At 43.8% G+C, this 8602-nt stretch overlaps 1 long non-coding RNA gene across 2 annotated transcripts in view; it reads left to right on the forward strand.

The window, feature by feature from the left end:
- The window catches only part of LOC102501404 (uncharacterized), a 50201-nt gene that overhangs the window by 25897 nt on the left and 15702 nt on the right, over window positions 1-8602 (forward strand). For both annotated transcript variants that reach the window (XR_003547711.1, XR_337259.1), the window contains one exon: window positions 7939-8113. This is a non-coding gene — a long non-coding RNA (uncharacterized LOC102501404). The remainder of the gene's footprint in view (window positions 1-7938; window positions 8114-8602) is intronic.

Below are 8602 nucleotides of genomic sequence, written 5' to 3' on the forward strand. Positions count from 1 at the left end.
GAGGGATGGCCACACCGCAATCCCTTCTCCTCCATTCTCCTCTCGGGATCTTGGGCACGCACGCACGTGCACCCGGCATGAGTTTTAAGCCACTGGGTCCAGGACGCGAACCACGGTCGACTATGTGGGAGTCCAGAGATATAGCCATTACGCTAACTGCTGGTCCCAAAGCAGGGAGTTTATTGAAGGAGAGGAAAGGAAAAACAGAGCTCCTGAGAAGGGTGGGTTTCTGGAAAATGGATTGCTGAGGAGCAACTGGGGGAGCGAAGGGTTTTTATCTAGGTCAGAGAGACTTGTTCAGGCTTATTCTAGGTGAGGATCATGGGGAATCCAGCACCTCAACCACTACTCCACCTGTTGGCCCCTCCATTGTCTTTTTAAGGAGTAACTGCAATAATTTACTGATAAAATTTATTCGAAATCTGGTTAGGTGATAGGTAGGGTTCTATAGATGCTTTTGTTTGTAAAAATATCATGCTGGGTAAAGTCTCTTCACAATCTAAATGATGTAGAGCAATTCAATATATGAATAATAACAAAAAATATATAAATAAAATAAAAGAGTTCATCTACTGAAAATATTTGCAAAATAGACCATCGCTCTTACATCCTCGTCTCCAGCTCACGTTCACTGCTCTCCTTTGTCGACCAGCCTGCTTGTGCTCCAGTGTCCATAGCTTGACTTTGATCCCCTGCATGTAGGGATTTCTGTATTTCCCTTCTTGCTACCTGAGCCATTGCATAAGATCTTCAGCTTGGCAAATTCCAGCATCTGCCATTTTCCAAGTTTGGGATCTACTTCTCTAGCCTGGCACTGCAGAAGCAATTTCTTCTGAGGCCGATCCTGCAGATCCTAAGCTGGATCTCTACATGGCAGGTGTTGACTAGTCCAACTCTCTTTTGAGAACTGAGGGAGCCATGAGGGGCCCCAGAGAAGACTGCCTGGATTTCTTGCATGTGACAAGTCTGCACATGTGCTGTGAAGAGATTTGTTGGCAATGACACGCACTACCCAATCTTTTTTCTTTTCTTTTTTCTTTCTTTTTTTGCCACTTAAAACCCAAAACTTTACATTCTGCAAGTAAGGCAATGCTGGAAGAAACAATTGCTGACTCTGTGCCATGCACTGTGCTAGGTGATCCTCAGGTACTTTTTCAGCTTTTACTTCTGACTTGAACTAAATGAAATAAACAAAACAAAGAACCCATTAAAAGGCACTTGTGGGATGGGTTTAGAGGAGTTTGCTTTTATAGGGGAAGAAGTTATTTGCCACCAGGGCAGGGATTTATTTACTCTGCAGGTGGTTCTCAAATTACACCTAAGGGCACCCATGCCTGTGGAAGGCTCTGAAGGGTTGCATGTGGGTAAATGGGGTCCCTGACCCTTTGAACAGAACCAGGACAATGATTTCTGCAAATGTACAGGGCTCCTTCATTTCTCAAAAGATGCAATATGAAAAGACATAATCTCTTGCCTTCATGGAGCTCCAGGGTTAACTGGGAAGAAAATACATGGTGTATAAAAGATCATTAAGGTGACCACCAGTTAGTGTAATGGCTATGTCACTGGACTCCCACGTAGTCGACTGTGGTTTGAGTCCTGGACCCGGTGGCTTAAACTCACGCCGGGCGCGTGTGCATGCATGCCCAAGATCCCAAGAGGAGAATGGAGGAGAAGGGATTGCGAAGTGGCCATCTCCCCTGGGGGGTGATTTCTCGAATTTCTCGCTTTCTGTCTCTCTGTCTGTCTGGCGAGCGCACGCACCCTATAGCAAAAACCTCTCCAAAAAAAAAAAAAAAAAGATCATCAAGGATATCAGACAGGAAATAGCTTTATGTGGCACAAACCTCAGAGCCTAGGAGAATGAGTCAGTCCTATAAGCTGCAAGTCTGGGAAGTCATTCAGGACAGTAAGGACGGTTTGGGCCATGCACAATGAGGTGTGTTCTCACATCCTCTTCTGGGTACCCACACTCTGTGGCTTTTGTGTAATTCTTGTCTCTACAGTTCTTTCTGCTCCTGTTACGAAGAACAGAGATTCACTCCTGCTACTTTAAGTAATATGAGAGTGAGCCCAGGGAATAGCATGAAGGCATAGTGTAAGGAATTGAGGGAGCAATTAGGGGAACTCATGGAATTTAACCATTTAACCATTCCGTGATTCAATTTCTACTTGTATGAATGGGACTAGTAATAGTGCCCACTCTTTGGATTTCTGATAAAAGAAAAAAAGTCCATGTATATTGCTTAGCCTAGCAAGTTGTGCATAGTAGGTCTTTAATACATGCATTTTTTATTATTACAAATAAATTTTGCTTCTTGTGGCCTCCTCTGGCTCAAACTCTATTTCCTCAATTACTCTCTTGAGTTCAGTGTTTTCAAATTCCTTTTAATTTCACTGCTTGCTGCCTTCTGCCTGATTTTCTTCTCATTTCCAAAACCCATCTTTAGCAGAGAATCTGATTATCTTAGCTCATGGGCCATGTCATATGTGGCTTTTTTTTTATTAGTAGGCTTCCCCTAGTCTATTCCCTCTTCTGGTGCAGTCGTGAAAACTAGTGGCAGGGGGAAAATGCTTAGGAGGGGATAGGGATATAGCATCAGGGTGGGTGGACCTTGGTGTGGTATTTTTACCCTTATAAAGGTAAAATCTTTTATTAGACATTATGCCATTCAGATCTCTTCACAATCTCATATAAGAGATGCCAAGAGGACACAGAGGTGATACATATTCTGTCATAGTGAGATATCTTCATTAGGAAATGATCTGGGTACAAAGAAAACAAAGTTCCCCAGAGACTGTAACGTTAGTCACTGAGAACAGAGTCAGGGATAGGTTGTTGAGGTCAGCAGTGGCCCCTAAAGATTGGGAACAGAAAAAGTGATTCTGGGGGAGAGCTGTGGGCATCTCACAGGCAAATGTCATTTGCCAGCAAACGTGCCAGATTCTGTACTAAATGCTTATATTCTTACAATATGCCAGTGACATCATTGTCTATAGTAAACATATGAAGGAACAGATGCTCAGAAAGGTTAAGTGACTACTGCAGAGCACATGGTGCTAGTAAGTGGGAAAGAAGAGATTCAAACACAGGTAAAAAGTTTCCCACAAGAAGAGGGACATGAATGGAAGAAGGAGTTGAAGCACAGTCCGTCTAGGAAGGCCCTTTGCTCTGTGTACTGAAGTCCCATGGGCCAACTGAGCAGCATTGGGGAAAGAATGGAAAAGTGTGCAGTGGTGGGGGGTGCACTGGATATCTGAGTAGCTGGGGTCAGGCAGAGCCCCAGGGGCAAACATCAACGCAGGGCTGTGTGTGTCATGGAAGTTCAGCTGATGAGTTGTGAAGGGCAGATGTGTCCAGTTTGCAGGTGAGGCACCATTGGGGCAGGTTTCTTGAGAGCTGTTCTTGATGCTGAAGTCTGTCCTCAGCCCTATTCTTCCTTTTCAACTCCTGCCTCACACGGACATCAGTGTGGTCTTCCTAGAATCAAAGCCTCTTCATGTTTCTCTTCTTTAAGTCCTACAAAGTCTCCCTAGAAGAGAGAGCAAAGTCCCAGTCCCTGGACACATTACATCAACTTCCAATCTAGGTTCATTTTCATCTTTGTCCTCTCCTAATGTTCCCTGAGCTCAAGCCACAATGGCCCTTACACCCTTCCCCAAAAGGACATCTACTGTCAAGACATTGTGTGACTTACAGGCTGTTCCCCTTCCCTGCCTGGAATGCCATCTCTTATTAGCCAGCACTGTTGGTGGTGCCTCCTTTTGGAGACTAATTTGCTATCTTCCACACATTTGCTAGACTCTATTATTTCTATTTTACAGTTGAGATTAGTGAGCCTCCTAGAGGTCAAAATGCTTGTCTGGGGTCACAGAATTAGTAGAACCAGAAGCAGGATGTCAGCTTGGCTCTAAGCCAGTCCTCTCAGCCACTGTCCGGCAGGGTCTCCATCTTCCTCTTTCACTGAGTGGCTCCTATTCTACAATCCAGCCCGGATGCCTCTTCTATGGCATTTCCTTGATTATCCCCCCTCACCCCTAAGTCTCTCTGTCAGATAAACAATTTCGCAGGGCTTTCTTCAGTTCTACAATAACACTTAGTACCTCTTCTTACAGTTTGTATCATACAACTCTGCATGTTTATGTTCCCCTGCAATCCATATGTTGAAGCCCCAACCCCCAGTGTAACTTTATTTGGAGTTAGGGCCTTTGTGGAGAAAATTTGGGTTAAATGAGGTCATAAGAATGGGGCCCTGATCCAGTAGAATGTGTGTCCTGAGAAGAGACACCAGAGAGCTCCCTCTTTCTCTATTCACCGTGTGAGCATTCAGCAAAACTGTGGCTGTTCACGAGTCAGGAAGAAAACCCTCACTAGACAGATCTTGTAGGACCTTAATCTGAGGCTTTCCGGCCCCTGGAACGGTGAGAAAATTAAATGTGGATGTGTAAAGTCACCCCATCTATGGAATTTTGTCATGGCAGTCTGAAATGACTAATCTGAGTTCTTTCTTCCTTCCATGGGTCTCTCTTCTGGAATGTGATGCTAACTGGCAGGGACCTCTCGTCAGTGGTCCTGTGTTACCAACACACAGCATGGTGCTTACCGAGTGAATGCCTGGCATGCAGGGGCTCTAGGGAAGAGTTTGTGGAGTCATGCTTTATGGGACTCTCCCTCCCTGGATCTCAGGATCTCACAGCTACAACTTGACCCAGAGCACTGTCCTCTGCTGCCCCAGTTCACCTGTGCTCTGGGTACCCGGGAGATCCTGGAAGTGGATCTGTCTCTTCGGCACATAGCTTCTACCGACTGCTGATTTACTGGCTTCTTGCAGAGGGCTTGGCAGTCTGCTGTCTCCTCTGGCCCTCGTAAAGTGGCCCCCTCCCCTTTGTCTTGAGCCAGCAGCCGCCCTGCAGACTGCCTGGGCAGAATTTATGACAAGGATTCATCAGATTAGGAAGGGAGGAACGTGGTCCTGTTCCAGTGAGTGCAGAATGCAGTCAAACAGCATTGCAGGACGCTGCTGTGCAAACCCATGGGGTGATGCTTGGCATTTTCTGTCTTTAGGAGTCACTTAAGAACATTGTGATTTGGCAGGAAATAACTAAAAAAGGTTTTGGAGCTGAATATGAACCCAACTCTTTCAGACCTCACTTGGGCTCCTGGCTTCCTCCTGCCAGGAAACTTCAAATGATGACATTTTACAATTTGTTCTTCATCAGAGCCCTAAGGCAGCCACTCTCCTTCCTCTTCAAAGATTGGAATATTTTTCTATTTTAGAATATTTTTCACCTTCTTTCTACTTGTTGAGAGTCAGTGAGAGGGAGCTTACAGTTGCTGTTCATCCCCTTTCATTATTAGAGTGCGCTGCTTCATAGGAAATTATTCAATTTTGAAAAACTTGTGCATCCACTGGCCTAACTCTTGCCTTAGTGGGCAACAACTAAAGCTAAAAAATATCTGCTCCATCTTTCACACCACAGCTTTTCTGTATTCGAAGATAGCAATGGATTTCATTTATCAAACTTTCACCAAGGAAGAGATACCTGACATGGATTAAAGGAAAAAAGTTTTGGGACCAGCAGTTAGCGTAATGGCTATGTCGCTGGACTCCCATGTAGTTGACTGTGGTTCGAGTCCTGGATCCGGCAGCTTAAACTCACGCTGGGCACGTGTGTGTGCGTGCTCAAGATCCCTAGAGGAGAATGGAGGAGAAGAGATTGTGGCATGGCCATCCCCCTGGGGAGTGATTTCTCGCTTTCTGTTTCTCTCTCTGTCTTTCTGGTGAGCACATGCGCCCTATAGCAAAAACCTCTCCAAAAAAAGAAAAAGCAATTTCTCTTCTTCTGCTACATCTCCTGTAACATGTCATTCAATACCTGAATGTCCAGTTATGCATTTACACCTTTCATTAGATTGTAAGCTTCTTTACAGGAAGGGCTGGATTTTATTTTCATTCATGTTCAGAGACAACAGAGAACCTGGCCTAGGTAGCTGCTTGGTAAATGAATAATATCTACTGTGTTTATGCTTTATATGTGCTTGAGGTGTCATAATAAAGAAAATATGATACCTGCTCTTCTAAACACTGAAATTGAGAATTCGCATGTTTTTATCAATGAATGATGAATGGGTGAATTTTGATAAGCTGTTTTGGAATGCTACTGTGCTCCTGTGTGGTGGTCACCATCTCATGACAGGGTGTGGTTTTACCAGCAGCCTCTAGATTCTAATGACACACTATCAGGGAAAAGCAACTTGTAGCTATTTCTGGAAAGACTAGATTTTTTGTGAATTATTTGAGGCACTAAGAGGAAGATATTTTATAGGACTCAGTTTTCCACTAACCTGCAGTATTTGGAGGCATAATCATCCATTTTTTCGAGGGTGTAAAGATTTGTGGGAAGCAAGGTAAAGTGTGATTAGAGTCTTGTGGAAGTCCTATAGCCTGTAAAAGTTCACCAGCTCAAAGACATGAGTGCTGGTACTTGCCGGAAAACACTGGACACATTAAAACTTTGGAATGGGGACTGGCAAGTAGTGTGTGGTTAAGGCACTGGAGTCCCACATGGCCGACCACAGTTCAGGTCCCAGATCTGGTGGCTTACTTTCTCACTTAACCCCACCTCTCTCTGGTCAAATTTAAAAAAAAAATAAATAAATAAAATAATTCTCAAAAAATATCGAATGCATCAGAGTAGGCTGGCCTTGTGATCTTGTGGTTTAAGAAGCCAGATCCCACATGGCCAATCATTCAGATTTCAGCCCCAGCAGTTGAAAGCATGCAGGGTACATGTGTGTGCATGCTCCAAATCACAGTAGGATGGCAAGATGGAGGAGAAGGGATTGTGATGTGACCAAGTTCTACTGGGGGGATGTATCTCCTTCTTCCTCTCTGTTTCTCTCTTTCTCTGGCAAGTGTACATGCCTCTGGCAATTAAAATAAATCAGAGTTAAATAATAAGATGGAAAGAAACAAGAAGGGCGAGACTTTCCAGAAAAGGGAGGCAGGATACACTCTTGAGGAAAGAAAAAGTGTTGAATCTGCCTTATGCCCTTTTAAGGGAAGGTGAACCAGATCACTGGATCCCGGAAGTGTTCCGCAGTTACTCGGTATCAGCTATGAGCTGTAATAGGCCCCCTTGAACCCAATTCCATCTTATTCCTTCTCAATGCTTCAGAGAGCAGCAGAACTAGGCCTTGATTCATCTCTCCTGACTACTAATCCTGCATATTTACATAGGAACACACGTGACCTCATTTCTTCTTGGTTAACTGGTATATATGCTGTGATTTTTATGTAACTTTAGATATTCCTAATCACTGGGTTGAAAGATGGCCACTAGATTCAATTCTAGCTTAGACAACAACACAAAGCAGCCTCAATTTTTGGTATACCACGCTCCACAGCTCTCATCTCTGGCCTTTCTGTTTTTGTTCCAGAATGCCTCTAACTCATTTTTGTGGTATTTTATAAATTTAGCTTGAGGTTGAATTCATAACAACATGTGGAAACTACCTTAATTTTATAATTAGAGATTAAGTGACTCATCCAACCTTCTTCTCTCCCCACAAATAATCTGGCAGTAAAAAAAAAATCTTTGCTATTAAGTGGTATTTATTTAATTGTGATTTGCTGTAGAGCTGTTTAAGAGTGGGTCATTAGGTTAAAACCATTGTGCTTGTCCCAGAGCAGAGGATGTCTTGTACTGACTTACGTTTGGGTGTGTTTTCTCTGACGCTGAGCTAGCACAGCCATGTTTACATTACACACACTCTCAAGTTGCTGCCCTTTTTTTTTTTTTTTTTTTTTTTGTTCTTCCAGAGGAAAAAAAGCTACAACACAGACAAATGACCTTATTGAATGTGATGGGTCAGGTCAAGTTGGACCAGTGGCTGATACTTTCCATTTGAATTGACTTAACTCCATTGTTTTCCAGTCTTCCCAATCTTCCTCATCCTCAAATCAATGTTGAAGAAGCAACTAGTAAATTCAGAAGATCTGAAGCCTTGTAGCTTCTATCAAGAGTCTCCTCCATTGAATAGAGTCTTGAGAGGCTAATGAACCAACGGATTCCTACAACACCATTTGAGCCTGTGATTATCTCCAAATGGGTAAGAGTTTGGGAACTTAGAACTGGTTTTGAATTGTCAAAATAAGTCAAGGATGCAAAAGGTGGGGCAAAGCACACCACAAAGCCTTTCCTCAAATAACTTTTCTGAGGTTCTCATCTCCTTTCCATTTACAGCCTTGTTGGCTTTGCATTTTCTGGGCAAGTGTGAGAAATGTCACCACACTTCCTAAAAAGGAACTGAGCAAGATAGATAGTCTCTGCCCCAGCAGGACACCTGGATGGCAGCCTTATCCAGAGCCAAAATGGGGCTGCATGTGCCTGCCTGTTTATTTGTTCTCCTCCTGTTTGGAGACTTTCTCTGATTAATTACTTTCTAGTAATCGAGGCTGCTAACTAATGTCTCATCTGATTAACCTGTAGGTTAGACCTCGATCCCAGAGGGTGGGCTGACCATCCTGCTTGGGGAATGAAGGAGGTCATTGGCCAGGGGCCTCTGGGATGCCAGTTTTGGGCTCGTTTATTTTCTTTA

The sequence above is a fragment of the Tupaia chinensis genome, unplaced genomic scaffold (genome assembly GCF_000334495.1).
Source record: "Tupaia chinensis unplaced genomic scaffold, TupChi_1.0 Scaffold144952_1, whole genome shotgun sequence".
Taxonomy (NCBI): domain Eukaryota; kingdom Metazoa; phylum Chordata; class Mammalia; order Scandentia; family Tupaiidae; genus Tupaia; species Tupaia belangeri.